Source organism: Oryctolagus cuniculus, chromosome 17 (assembly GCF_051225735.1).
Source record: "Oryctolagus cuniculus isolate XC-2025 breed Fujian yellow rabbit chromosome 17, ASM5122573v1, whole genome shotgun sequence".
NCBI classification, from domain to species: domain Eukaryota; kingdom Metazoa; phylum Chordata; class Mammalia; order Lagomorpha; family Leporidae; genus Oryctolagus; species Oryctolagus cuniculus.
In genome coordinates this window covers 46,917,775-46,931,302 of record NC_142883.1, presented here as the reverse complement: position 1 = coordinate 46,931,302, position 13,528 = coordinate 46,917,775, and positions in this window count along the sequence as shown.

Genomic DNA, 13,528 nt, shown 5'->3' with positions numbered 1-13,528 from the left:
AACCGGGACAGAATCCGGCGCCCCGACCGGGGCTAGAACCCGGTGTGCCGGCGCCGCTAGGTGGAGGATTAGCCTATTGAGCCGCGGCGCCAGCCAGTAATTGTGTATTAATTATAGAGTTCAACCAATAGTTTTAAGTAGAACATAAAAAATACTAAAAGGGTAAAGTATTAAGTTTTTTTTTTCTTTTTTTGGTTTGTTATATAGTTTTTTTTATTTAATAAATGTGAATTTACAAAGTGCAACTTTTGTATGGTTGTGGCTCCCCCCACCAACCTCCCTCCCTCCCGAGGCCCTCCTAAAGTCTTTTTAAAAATTTATTTTTTTAAAAGATTTATTTTACTTGTTTGAAAAAGTTACAGAGAGAAGTAGAGCGAGAGCGAGAGAGAGAGAGGTCTTCCATCCACTGGTTCACTCTTCAAATGACCGCAATAGCCAGAGCTGTGCTGACCTGAAGCCAGGAGCCAGGAACTTCTTCCGGGTCTCCCACACAGGTGCAGGGGCCCAAGGACTTGGGCCATCTTCCACTGCTTTCCCAGGCCATAGCAGAGAGCTGGATCAGAAGTGGAGTAGCAGGGACTGTTAGGAAACTGGCGAAGTTTTATCTACGACGCGATCTATACCCTGATTTACATCCTAGGCCCTAGCCACCTCCCCGCCACAGCCATTGCTGGAAGCCAGGTGGCCACATGGCCCAACCACTGTTGTCAAGCTCCACCCCCATCCTAATGGGATTCGCTGCTCCTGCTTCCCTGCCCGCCCTCTGGCAAAGTTTTAAAAGGACCTGTTCCTGAACACATGGCTCCCTCTAGCCTCCTCCTCTCTCACTCCCCTCTCTCCTCTTCCTTCTTCCTTCTTCGTCCCTCCCCTCCAGTCTGCTGCGTTTCCCCCAGTAAACCCTTTCCCTTACTCTGGTATTTGGTGTGTTTTGTGACGGCCTAACTGGGACTTGAACCGGCACGCATTTGGGATGCTGGCATTGCAGGCTGGGATTTAACCTGCTGGACCACAGTGCCAGCACTAAGCTTTAAAGTCTTGTAGCTACAGCATGAAGCCGAGTCCTGCCAATGCAAGAGATTTGAACTGGGTGGGTGAGAAGTTCACCAGCTGGCAGGTTGTTAGGGCCACCTGAGGCTAAAGCTTTGCAGAGTCAGTGAGATGTTTGGGCACCTTAAGTAACCAATGAATAATTCTGCTGTAAGTATGCTATGTAAATATGACTCATGCAATATATGAGGTTGAAATTTAACTGGCTATCCTGGGGTTTAGTCTTGTTTTTTAAAATCTAATTTATATGAAAGACAGATTTTCCATTTGGTGATTCACTCCCCAAATGCCCACAACAACCAAGACTGGACCAAGCTGAAGCCAGGATCTAGAAATTCCATCCAGGTCTCCCACACAGATGGCAGTGGCCTAAGTACTCAAGCTATCACCTGCTGCCCACAGGCTACGCCTTGGCAGGAAGGTGGATGGGAAGTGGAGCTGAGACTTGAACCAGGCATTCTGATAGGAAAAGTGGGCATCCCAAGCAGCATTTTTTTTTTAATGTGTATATACATGGGGCCGGCTCTGTGGTGCAGTAGGTTAATCCTCTGCCTGCAGTGCTGGCATCCCGTACGGGTGCTGGTTCTAGTCCCGACTGCTCCTCTTCCAATCCAGCTCTCTGCTGTGGCCTGGGAAAGCGGTAGAAGATGGCCCAAGTGCTTGGCCCCTGCACCTGCATGGGAGACCAGAAGAAGCACCTGCTCATGGCTGCAGATCGGTGCAGCTCCGGCCATTGCGGCCAATTGGGGAGTGAACCAGCAGATGGAAGACCTCTCTCTCTGTCTCTCCCTCTCACTATTTATAACTCTACCTCTCAAATAAATAAATAAAGTCTTTTTTTAAGACTTATTTTCTATTTGAAAGTCAGAGTTACACAGAGAGAGGAGAGGTAGAGAGAGAGTGAGGTCTTCCATCTGCTTGTTCACTCCTTAGGCCAGAGCTGAGCCTATCTGAAGCCAGGAGCCAGGAGTTTCCTCCGGGTCTCCCACATGGGTGCAGGGGCCCAAGAGTCTGGGTCATCATCTCCTGCTTTCCCAGACCATAGCAGAGAGCTGGATCGGAAGAGGCACAGCTGGGACCTGAGCGGGCACCCATATGGGGTGGCAATGCTGCAGCACATCTTAACTGCTGCACCAATGCCTGCCCTGTGGTATCCCGTGTTTTTATTTGATAAATCTAGCAACTATCCCTGACCTGATCCTTGATAAAATTATTTAGCACCAGCATTGTGGCAAAGCAGATTAATCCTCTGCTTATAACACTAACATCTCAGATGGGTAGCATTTCAAGACCTGGCTGCTCTACTTCCAATCCAGCTCCCTGCTAATGCACCTGGGAAAGCAGAAGAAGGTGGCCCAAGTGCTTGGGTCCCTGCAACTACGCAGAAGACCTGGAAAAAATTCTGAGGTCCTGGCTTGGGCCTGGTCCAGCTCTGGCCACTGTGGCTATTTGGAGAGTGAACCAGCAGGTGGAAGATCTCTGTCTTTCTCTCCTCTCTGTAAATCAGGCTTTTAAATACATAAAAAATAAATTAAAAAAAAAAAAAAACATTTATTTTGAAAGTCTGATTGACAGAATTCTTCTGTGTGCTGGTACATGCCCCAAATGACCTTGTTAGCAGGGGCTGAGCCAGGCTGAATCCAGGAGCCAGGAACTCCATCAGGGTCTCTCACGTGTGCAGCAGGAACCCAAGTCCTAGAGCCATCATCCACGGCTGCCCAGGCACATGAGCGGGAAGTTGGGTTGGAAGCTGGGCCCTGACCCAGGCGCTTCAATACGGGATGTATGTGTCCCCAGCGGGAGCTTTACCCACCGTCACAAGCCTGCCGTTGCCTTCCCTTTTCCTGTCTGCTCCTCATCCAGGTTCCTTATCTCAATGTCGCTTATCAATTGGCCAAGCCATAAAGCTGGATATCACCTTTTACTGCCCTCATTCATCACCATATCTAGTCACTTGCCAAGTCCCGACTCCTGTTCATCCATAATCAGTGCACTTCTCCCCCGCCACGCTGTCAGCTCAGTGCACATGGCCGGCATCTCGCATCTGGAGGACCTCAGCAGCCGCCTACCTGGCCTTGCCTCTAGTTCTCGTCCCTCCAGTCCACCCTCCACTTTGCAGCTCTTGTGAGCTTTCTGCAGTTCAGTATTCTAGGTTAGATTCTTTCCACAGCAGCTACATAAACTCCCTGCAAAGCGATGCAGAGCTCTTGATGATCTTTAAAAAAAATAATTTAGGAGCTAGCACTCTGATGTGGAGGGTAGGGTTACCATCTGCAGTGCCAGCATCCCATATGGATGCCGGTTCTAGTCCCAGTTGCTCCTCTTCCAATCCAGCTCTCTGCTATGGCCTGGGAGAGCAGTGGAGGATGGCCCAAGTCCTTGGGCTCCTGCACCTGTGCGGAAGACCTGTAGCTCCTGACTTTGGATCAGCCCAGCTTCAGCCTTTGCTTCCATTTGGGGAGTGAACCAGCGGCTAGAGGACCTCTCTCTTGTCAGAAACTACCTCTCAAGTAAATAAATAAGTATTTTTTTAAGGATTTGTATTTATTTGATAAAATTACAATGAGAGGGAGAGACAGAGAAAGGTTTTCTCATGCGGGTGCTTTTTCCAGGGGCTGGCGCTGTGGCATAGTGGGTAAAGTCACCTCCAGCACTGCCGGCATATGCATGCCGGTTAGAGTCCCGGCTGCTCCACTTCCAATCCTGCTCTCTGCTATGGCCTAGGAAAGCAGTGGAGGATGGCCCAAGTTCTTGGGCATTTGCACCCACGTGGGAGACCCAGAAGAAGCTCCTGGCTTCTGGCTTTGGATCGGCCCAGTTTTGGCCTTTGTGGCCATCTGGGGAGTGAACTAGCAGATAGAAGACTTCTCTCTCCCTGTCTCTCCCCTGCTCTGTAACTCTATCTCTCAAATAAATAACTAAATAAGTCCTTAAAATTATTTAAAGATTATTTAATAAAAATAAATAATAATCAAAGTGAGGCCTTTGGAAGGAGACGGGATTGCATCAGCTCTTCGGGGTGCAGCCGCGTGATTGAGTCCTGGGGACTCTCTAAGGCCAGGGAGGAACTGCACAAACATGATCAGAGCCTGTGCCCCTGCCTCCTGCCGTGTGCCGTGCCACCTGTGCACAGCCTGCTTTTCTGCCACTGAGAAGGCAGTGCATTTGCTTTTTATTACTAAAAAGAAGTATCTGAGGCTAACTTTATCAGAAAGAAAACAAGTTTAGGGGTCGGCGCTCTGGCATAGCAGACAAAGCCGCCGCCTGCAGTGCGGGCATCCCCTATGGGCACCAGTTCAAGTCCTGGCTGCTCCACTTCCAATCCAGCTCTCTGCTGTGGCCTGGGAAAGCAGTAGAAGGTGGCCCAAGTGCTTGGGTGTCTGCACCCGTGTGGGAAGATCCTGCAGAAGCTCCTGGCTCCTGGCTTCACTCCGGTCGTTGCAGCCATTTGGAGAGTGAACCAGAGGATGGAAGACCTCTCTTTCTCTGCCTCTGTCTCTCTTTAACTCTGCCCTTCAAATAAATAAATAAATCTTTAAAAAAGAAGACAAAACAAATTTAGGGGCCAGCTTTGTGAAGTAGTATGTAAAGCTGTCACCTGCAAAGCCAGTATCCCATATGGGTGCCAACTTGAGTCCCGGCTGCTCCACTTCCAATCCAGCTCCCTGTTAATATGCCTGGGAAGCCAGCAGAGATGGGCACATGGGAGACCCGGAGGAAGCTCCGGGCTCCTGGCTTTGGCCTGGCACAGCTCTGGTGTTCACAGCCATTTGGGGAGTGAACCACAGATGGGAAACCTCTCTATCTCACTCTTTCTTTCCCTTTCAAAAATTAATTAATTTGGGGGCCAGCACTGTGGCATTGCCAGTTAAGTGGCAACATATAATGCTGGCATAGCATATGGGCACTGGTTTGTTTGAGTCCCGGCTGCTCCACTTCCAGTTCAGCTCCCTGCTAATGTGCCTGGGAAAGCTCTCTCTCTCTCTCTCTCTCTCTCTCTCTGCCCTTCAAATAAATAAAATAAACCTTAAAAAAAAAAAGGCAGAGAGAGAGAGAGAGAGACAGAGAGATCTTCCATCTGCTGGTTGACTCCCCAAATGTCTGCAACACCTAGGGCTGAGCCAGGCCGAAGCCAGGAGCCCAGCACCACATCCGTGTCTCCCACGTGGCTTTCAGGGGCACAGGTACTTGAGACAGCACCTGTTGCATCCCCAGGAGCACATTAGCAGGAAGCTGATCTAAAGCAGAGTAGCTGAGATTAGAACCGTGGCACCCCAAGGTGGGGTGTGGGTGCTCTAAGCAGCATTCTAACAGCCACGCCCATTGCCCCCTCCCAAAGCAACTTCCTGATGTCTCCTGAGGCTTTCGAGAGACTGCAGGACATGTGTGCCTTCCTTCTGGGGTGGTGGACGCTCTGAGGGGGTGCCCATGGCAGTAAACTACCCCAGAGAAACAGCTGAGGGTTGTCCAGATCCAAACCTTCTCCAACACTGGAGGAAAGGGACGAAGGAAGGCTCTCTCTCTCTCTCTCTCTCTCTCTCTCTCTCTCCTTCTTCCTGTGTATCCCTGCCTTCCAAGTAAGTAAATAACTCTTTCGAAAAATTGATTCAATTATTTGGAAGACAGAACGACAGAGGAGCCAGGAGCCTAAAACTCCATCCAGGTCTCCCACATGGGAGTAGGGGCCCGAGCACTTGCGCCATCTTCATTGTTTTCCCATGCGTGTTAGGAGGAAGCTGGATCAGAAGCAATGCAGCCAGAAGTCCAATTAGTGCTCCAGGTGTGGGATGCCAGCATCCCAAGTGGCAGGTTAACCGGCTGTGCCACAATGCTGGCCCCATGGTTGTATTTCTAATACCCATCCCTGAGTGCTGCACGGTAGGTACCAGTACCCAGGGGAGATATATATATATATATATATATATATATATATATATATATATATAATTTTAAGTATTAATTTCAGTTTTATTTTTGCAGTGGCTAATTTTTCTTCCATCCTTAAAGGCTAAGTTCTGTGCCCGGGCCTTGGTGGAGACCACAGGGCATCACTGCAGGTCAAGATCAGGATGGTGGTGCTGGGTCCTTCTGAGCTTCATGAAAGCCATTTCTGATGACCTTGCTGTGAAAGGGACAACTCACAGAATAACGGAGCTTCACCTACAGCATGTGCGTGGAAGACGCTTGCCTTGGAGATGTCCCTGTCGGCTGCGGCTTCCACTGCGTTTCCAATGACAAACTTCCCTGTTTGTATTTTTATTTTTTATTTGAAAGGCAGAGTTATAAAGAGGGGATCCTCCATCTGCTGTCACGCTCCCCAAATGGCCACAGTGACTGGGGCTGGGCCAGGCCGAAGCCAGGAGCCAGGAGCTTCCTCCAGGTCTCCCACGTGAGTGCAAGGGACCAAGCATCTGGGACACCCTCTGTTGCCTTCCCAGACACATTAACAGGAAGCTGGATCAGAATTGGGCAGCTGGAACCTGAACTGACACCCATCTGGGATGCCAGCGCCACAGGCTGCAGCTTAACCCGCTGTGCCACAGCTCTGGCCCCTAAACTTCTTGGTTTTTTTTTTGTTTGTTTTGTTTTGTTTGTTTTTGGCTTTTTTTTTTTTTTTTTTTTTTGACAGATAGAGATAGTGAGAGAGAGAGACTGAGAGAAAGGTCTTCTTTCCGTTGGTTCACCCCCCAAATGGTTGCCACGGCAGGCGCTGTGCTGATCCGAAGCCAGGAGCCAGGTGCCTCCTCCTGGTCTCCCACGCGGGTGCAGGGCCCAAGCACTTGGGCCATCCTCCACTGCCCTCCCGGGCCACAGCAGAGAGCTGGACTGGAAGAGGAGCAACCGGACTAGAATCCGGCACCCAAACCGGGACTATTAGCCAAGTGAGCCATGGCATCGGCCCCCTTAGCTTTTTTTTTTTTTTTTTTTTTTTAAGATTTATTTATTTATTATTTGAAAGGCAGAGTTACAGAGAGGCAGAGGCAGAGGCAGACAGAGAGAGAGAGAGATGTCTTCCATCCACTGGTTCACTCCCCAGTTGGCCACAACGGCTGGAGCTGTGCCCATCCGAAGTCAGGAGACAGGAGCTTCTTCCGGGTCTCCCACACAGGTGCAGGGGCCCAAAGACTTGAGCCATCTTCTACTGCTTTCCCAGGCTATAGCAGAGAGCTGGATCGGAAGTGGAGCAGCCAGGACTCAAACTGGTGCTCATATGGGATGCTGGCACTGCAGGCGGCGGCCTTACCTGCTATGCCACAGTGCTGGCCCCTAAACTTCTTGTTTTTAAAGATTTATTATTGGCCGGCGCTGCAGCTCACTTGGCTAATCCTCTGCCTGCGGCGTCGGCACCCCAGGTTCTGGGGGGTGAACCAACGGAAAAGGAAGACCTTTCTCTCTGTCTCTCTCTCTCTCTCTCACTGTCTAACTCTGCCTGTCAAAAAAAAAAAAAAGATTTATTATTACTATTATTATTTGAAAGGCAGAGTTAGAGAGAGAGAGAAAGTTTCCATCTGCTGGTTCACTCCCAGATGGTTGCAACAGCCAGGGCTGGACCAGACTGAAGCCAGGAGCCTGAAACTCCATCTGACTCTCATGTGGGTGACAGGAGTCTGAGGACTTGGGCCATTTTTCGCTGCTTTCCTAGGTGCATTAGCAGGGAGCTAGATTGGAAGCAGGTTATTCAAACTTAACGGACGTGGCCTTGGTTACACATCAAATAGTAAATAGGCTGCATGTGTCCATTGTTCCTTCTTTTCTTTGTCGTCTTGGAAGCAAAGATGAAAGAGCCATGGTATATATTTTGAACAAAAATATGAAAAAAAATGGGCTAGGTGGGCTAGCACTCATCAAAAGGCAAGCAGGAGTGGTGGGTGGTAATAATCCTAAAGACTTCAGAAAGTTACTGTATCAGTTATACTTTTCTGCAAAAGTAACCATGCCAATCCTCAGTGGCTTGAAATAACAATTGTCTCTTATTCTGCAGGTCAGCAAATTGGATTGGTTTCTGTTAGGCGGTTCTTCTGCCTTTGTCAGCTGTTAGCTGGCTGGAGATGGCTGGTCTTGAATAGCCCTGAGCTGAGATTTTTTTTTTTAAGATTTATTTATTTACTTGAAAGTCAGCGATGCACAGAGAGAAGAGAGGGAGGGAGAAAGGTCTTCCATCCGCTGGTTCACTCCCCAAATGACAGCAATGGCCAGAGCTGTGCTGATCCGGAGCCAGGAGCTTCTTCGGGATCTTCCCATGTGGGTGCAGAGGCCCAACCACTTGGGCCTTCTTCTACTGCTTTCCCAGGCCATAGCAGAGAGCTGGATTGGAGATGGAGCAGCCGGGACTTGAACCGGCGCCCATATGGAATACCAGCACTGCAGGCAGCAGCTTTACCTGCTATGCCACAGCGCCGGCCCCAAGCTGAGAGATTGTATTTCTGCTTCATGTAGTCTCCCATCCTCAAGCAGCGTAGTCTGGTTCTTGTGGTGATCGGCAGGATTCCAAGAGAGCAGGTGGAATCACACAGGGCCTCTTAAGGCCTAGGCCTGGGACATAAATGGCACTGTAGTCTACTGATCAAAGGAAGTGAATGGGTGGCCCAGAATTAGGGAGTGAGGGAGAGAATGCCATCTCTGGATGGTGGGGGCTGCAGATTCATATTGCAAATGGATTTAGATTGAGGGAGACTGAGACCATGGCCATTCTGGCAATCTGCATCGATATTCCATAGTATTCAGAGGAACCGCCTAAAATGTATGACAGCCGGGGCAGGTGCTGGCCTGGCAGTTAAGTCCCACATCAGAGTCCCTAATTTCAATTCCTGGCTCCACCGTTGAACTCCAGCTTCCTAGCACTGAGCATCTTGGAAGGCAGTGGAGATGGCTCGAGCAATTGGGCTCCTGTCACCTTGAGGGAGACCTGGGTTCAGGGCCCAGTGCCCACTTTTGGTCCCTCTGTCATTGTGAGCATTTGAGGAGTAAACCAGTGGACGAGAGCTCTGTCTCTGTGTCTCTTTGTCTCTGCCTCTCAAATAAATAAATAATTATTTTTTAAAAAAACATGTAAAGAAGCACCGATTACTGAGAAAGGTCCTTGTTGGATGAGTCAACCCCCAAGTACTCATTGTTTTCCTTCATTGGATTTTGCTTGCACGTCAAGCTGTGGCGTGGGCAGGCATGGCCGGTAGTCCCCATCAAGGCCCACGTGTGGACCAGGGCCGCGGGCACAGGCTGACAAGGAGAGCACGTGAATGGAACGGCTCTGAGAGCAGCTGCCAGGGGGCAGAGACTGTGTCCCCGCCTTGAGCTGGGATCGGTAGCATCACGGGAGTGCCCACTGTGAAGGAGAGCTGGGCGTTGAGTCTCGCTGACCATACTGCTCCTGGGCCACGTGCAGCCCCGTCCCTTCTCAGGAGCTCAAGTCTCACTCGCACTCTCTCCTCCAGGATGCCGGCCTGGCCCCCGGCTTTGTCTACCTGCAGGGCCACCATCTTTTCTTTTCTTTTTGTTTCTTCTCTTTTAAAAGATGTATTTATCTGACCATCAGAGTTACAGAGAGAGAAGGAGAGACAGAAACAGAGATCTTCCATCTGCTGGTTCAGTCCCCAAATGGCCGCATTTGCCAGGGCTGGGCCAGGCTGAAGCCAGGAGCCAGGAGCTACTTCTGGGTCCCCCACATGGGTGCAGGGGCCCAAATACTTGGGTCGTTTTCCCAGGTGCATTAGCAGTGAGCTGGATCGGAAGTAGAACAGCCCGTACAGGAGCTGGCACCCATACAGGATGGCACTGTCGCAGGCGGTGGCTTCCCTTGCTTCTTGGCACAAGGCGAGCCCCAGGGCCATCGTTTCTAGTTCAGACAAGGGATGGCCACGCAGCTGGCCCTCAGGGCAGCTGTATTAGGAGTCTCACAAAAATTTCCCATGGGCCAGCAGGACCCTGATAATCCATGCTCGTATCCCATATGAGCACCGGTTCGAGTCCCGACTGCTCCTCTTCTGATCCAGCTCTCTGCTATGGCCTGGGAAAGCAGTAGAAGGCCCAAGTGCTTGGGCCCCTGCACCCACGTGGGAAGATCCCGAAGAAGCTCCTGGCTCCTGGCTTTGCTCTGGCTGTTGCAGCCATTTGGAGAGTGAACCAATGGATGGAAGACCTCTCTCTCTCCCTCTCTCTCTCTAACTCTGACGTTCAAATAAATAAATCTTTAAAAAAAGAAAAAGAAATATGAAACTGCACAGAATGCACAAAGCAAGAAAGGCTATGCACAAGACAGACACAGCTCTTAGAACTGGATCACAGTTAACAACTGAAGGAGAGAGAAATGGGAGCAAGAAAACCCCAGGAAGCCTCTGAGAAGCTAACATGTCTGCAGGGAGTGCAGGAGCGCACTAAGGGCCAACAGAGAAGCCAGACCAGTGAGGCCTGCAGAAGACTCACTTCTGTGAAAGGAAAATGAGATAGAAAATAGATTAGTGGTTGCCTCGGGCTGGGAGCAGGCTGGGTACTGATTGTGCATTGGGACAAAGTTTCATTTTAGTATGATGGAAGTATCCCAAGGTTGGATTGTGGTGTTGGTGTACCACTCTGTAAATATACTAAAAGCCATTGAATTGTATATTGAACTTGGGCTTAAAATGGATGGATTTTATGGTGTAGAAGTTGTATTGCAACAAAAGATATTTTTAAGATGTCATTCATCGCTTGTCCGTGTTAGCATCACTGGAGGCAAACAATACATCGTGGGCCCCTGGAGGGAGGGCACAGGAGGCTCACAGCACGCACCCCACTCCCCCACCCCCCCACCCCCGGCATCCTGGCCAGAAGACCTTGCCCCTGGCTTTATTGATGCACAGGAAACATGAAACCAGGGAGGAAGTTAAATATGTCACAAGGAAGCAAAGAACTGCATCCAGAATGGGAAATGTTCTGTAAGTCAAGTGGCTCTGAATTCTCCCAAATACATCGCATGAAAAGGAACAGCAAGTGGTTACTGATAAGAGAACTTTAGAGTTCTTGCAACTGATGCACTGTGGGCATCTGGTTTTTTTTCCTCTTTTCCTCTAAAAAACTTGTTTCTTTTTTTGATTGATTTATTTATTTAAAAACAGAGATACGGAGAGAGACCTTCCATCCACTGGTTCACTCCAGATGGCCGCAATGGCCAGAGCTGGGCCAGGCCGAAGCCAGGAGCCAGGAGCCTTTTCTGGTTCTCCCACATGGGTGCAGAGGCCCTAGCACTTGGGCCATCTACTGCTTTCCAACATGCAATAGCATGGAGCTGGATCGGAAGTGGAGCAGTTGGGACTTGAACTGGTGTCCATATGGGATGCTGGCACTGCTGGTGGTAGAGTTACCCACTATGCCACAGTGCTGGCCCTCTTTCATTAATTTTTTAAAAAATATTTATTTATTTGAAAGTCAGAGTTACACGGATAAAGAAGGAGAGGCAGAGAGAGAGAGAGAGAGAGAGAGAGGTCTTCCATCTGCTGGTTCACTCCCCAGATGGCCATGATGGCCGGAGCTGCACTGATCCAAAGCCAGGAGCCAGGAGCTTCTTCTGGGTTTCCCACGCAGATTCTGGGGCCCAATAACTGGGCAATCTTCCACTGCTTTCTCAGGCCATAGAAGAAAGCTGGATTGGAAGTAGAGCAGCCAGGACTTGAACCGGTGCCCATATGGGGCACCGGCACTGCAGGCACCATGTTCACCCCATATGCCACAGTGCCGGCCCCATGTGCTTCATTTTTCAAAAATAAATTTTATTGCATATAATTTAGATTTGAAACCATGATGTCGGGGCAGCATTGGGCACAATAGATTAAGCCACCTGTATTGCTAGAATCCAGTGTGAACACTGGGTTCCAGTCCCAGTGCTCCATGCCAGTGCACCTGGGAAAACAGAGAGAGACGGCCAGGACGTGGGCCTCCCACTTTGCCCACGTGGGAGGCCTGGTGCAGTTCCTGGTTCCTGGCTTCTGCCTGGCCCAATCCTGGCCATTGCAGCCACTGGGGAGGGGACCAGAGGATGGAAGGTATCTCTCTCTGCCTCTCTATATACCTTTCACATAAACAAATGAGTCTTAAGAACAAACAAACAAACAAAGGTGATGCTTCAGGATACACAAAGTGAGGAGCTTACTCTAGCGACAGCAAATCCCTCATCCCGCACTGTCTCGCTTCTGTGGCGAGAGCAGCTCACATCTCCCCGTGAGTGTGGATCCCACAGACAGCACAGTGCGACTCCCTGTGGTCTTCATCGTGCACTGAGGCATCAGGTGATTCTTAAAGGGGCAGTCGCCTGGCTAGAGGATGATTAGAACTAAGAAAGTTCACATCAGCAGAAGTCTACATCCTTCAGAGATAAACCCCACAGAGGGATCTCATTTATGATATCAATAGTGTCCGAAATACCTAGGAACAAAACCAACTAGAAATGTTCAAGCCCCCTGTGAATCCAACCGTACAAAGGTACTTAACATCGCATGAAACAAAATTTGAGAAACATCGGAGAAATGTGTTCCTGAGTGGGAAGGCTCATTTTTGAAGAACATTTATTTGAAAAGCAGAGAGACAGAGATAGAGAGATCTTTTCTCCATTGGTTCACTCCTCTAATGCCTGTAACAGCCAGGGCTGGGCCAGGCCAAAGGCGGGAGCCAGGATCTCCATCAGGGACCCAAGTACTTGCTCTGCTGCCTCCCAGGGTGCCTGTTAGCAGGAAGCTGGGTCAGAAGCAGAGCAGGGACCTAATTCTGTGCACTAATTAATCTAGGAGTGTAAATAAATTCAGGCCAACCCCAATCAAAATCAAAATGGATATTGAGAGGATTTTTCCAGTTGATTCTAAAGTTCATCGGGAAAGTTGAGAGTAAAACATGAAGTTGTGCTTAAAAGGTAGTATGCACACATAGTTAGAACAGTTTCAAGGCCAGGGATGGCATTGAGGCTTAGCAGGTTAAGCCACCAGCCGGACCTACCACCAGGATTTTTCAGGTCTGTTCATAATCCCAGAGTCTATGTATAAAAAATGGGTTTGTTTATATTTTTGATGCCCTTTCAACAACTCCTGTCCCTTTTGGTTCTGTTTATTGAGAGAACAGGCAGCACAGCCCAACAATCAAGCTGGGTTTCAGATTTCTGCCTTCTCAGCAGTTTCTTAGGAAGAAGGCGCCTTTGGACAGACACGCTGTCCGTGAGCTCCCTGGTGGAAGACTCAGCATCTCACGCTCTCCTTTTTTTTTTTTTTTTTTGTTTTTTTTTGTTTTTTTTTGGACAGGCAGAGTGGACAGTGAGAGAGAGAGACAGAGAGAAAGGTCTTCCTTTGCCATTGGTTCACCCTCCAATGGCCGGTGCGGCCAGCGCACTGCGCTGATCCGATGGCAGGAGCCAGGAGCCAGGTGCTTCTCCTGGTCTCCCATGGGGTGCAGGGCCCAAGCACCTGGGCCATCCTCCACTGCACTCCCGGGCCACAGCAGAGAGCTGGCCTGGAAGAGGGGCAAC